Source organism: Poecilia reticulata, linkage group LG8 (assembly GCF_000633615.1).
Source record: "Poecilia reticulata strain Guanapo linkage group LG8, Guppy_female_1.0+MT, whole genome shotgun sequence".
Classification (NCBI taxonomy): domain Eukaryota; kingdom Metazoa; phylum Chordata; class Actinopteri; order Cyprinodontiformes; family Poeciliidae; genus Poecilia; species Poecilia reticulata.
Window position 1 is genome coordinate 27086145 of NC_024338.1, and position 1379 is coordinate 27087523.

The 1379-nt window shown below is 40.1% G+C and overlaps 1 protein-coding gene across 4 annotated transcripts in view; it reads right to left on the bottom strand.

The window, feature by feature from the left end:
* Positions 1 to 1379, bottom strand: part of LOC103469478 (uncharacterized) — a 17210-nt gene that overhangs the window by 2043 nt on the left and 13788 nt on the right. The gene's annotated exons all lie outside the window — the stretch shown is intronic.

The following is a 1379-nucleotide window of genomic DNA, read 5'->3' on the forward strand; positions in this document are numbered from 1 at the left end:
ACCACTAGCATCTGAACATGCTAACGAACAGGCTAACCACGAGCATCTGAGCATGCTAACAAACAGGCTAACCACGAGCATCTGAGCATGCTAACGAACAGGCTAACCAGGAGCCACTGAGGGCCCGAGGCTACGGCAGACTCAGAATAACATACATGGCATCGTAAAAACAAAACTGGGAAATTTTGCTTATATCTGTTTAACAACCTGGTTATTCTTATATACCTAATTAATTTGTTTGACTTTTGCTCAATTAAATTTCTTACGTATACATTGCAAATGGTATTTTTATTATAGTTCAACATGTTTTTCATGTTTATTTCCTTTGTTTCTCCTATAATTGATTTATATAGATATTTATAATGTATAAAAGTATTGTCATTTATTTAGCTCTACATCCTTAAGAAAATGAAAAAATATGTTGTTTTATAAGATAATTGATCTTTTACTGCTCCAGTAATGCCGAAATTAATAATAAATAATAAAGACTTTGTGGTATTCTGATTTAGTAACGTAATTATATTAGTTGTGTTACCACCCCAGGCCGCTAGAGGCAGTAGCAGGCCTGAAAAGATGCGATTTAAGCAGCAGATTTAGAAGTTCACCGAAAACTACAGGATTTTCTAAAAAGCTGTGAGCTGCGCTGAAGTAAATAAAAGATTGAAGTTCAAATACATTCTGAGAGTGAAACTCCTTCCTAAAGATGAAAATGTATCACAGATTTCAAAAGAAAGTAAAAACGGATAATATAGGAAATGGCGCCCCCTTCACTTCCGGAGTGCAATGGTCCCATTTCTAAATAAGGTAAGAGGCTGACAGCGGTCCGTCCCGCCCCTTCCTGTCCCGCCCCTTCCTGTTTGCTGCAGCGGTCCTTCTTGGTCAGTCAGGATCGGACCGACGTTTCCTTGTTTAGGATCCCGCTCAGAGTGCGGATACCACTAATGGTTTATCTCCATGCCAGGAATCTTGGGCTCCATGACGAGAACTTAAATTGCCCCCCTGCGCAACTACTGTTAGTTTCTTGAGTCTTTCTCCATATTTGTTAAATCTGTCACCATGTTATGACGCTTTGCTATGAGTCAGATAATCTGAGAAAAGATCCACCTCCTCCCTGAACTACTATTGTTATCTAAAGTAATGAGCAATTCTGACAAAAACAACCAATCAGAGCCAGGAGGAGGGTCTTAGTGCTGCCAATCAACCTCATTCACTCACTGCTAAATGTGCTAATGGTGGAGAAACAACTTGTTACAGGAAAACTGTTTATCTGCCATCATTGGTAGCTATGCTAACTAAACTGAGCATTCAGTTTGAATCTGCACAGCTCTGTGCTATGCTAGCTGCAGCACGGCTCTGTGCTATGCTAGCTGCAGCACGGC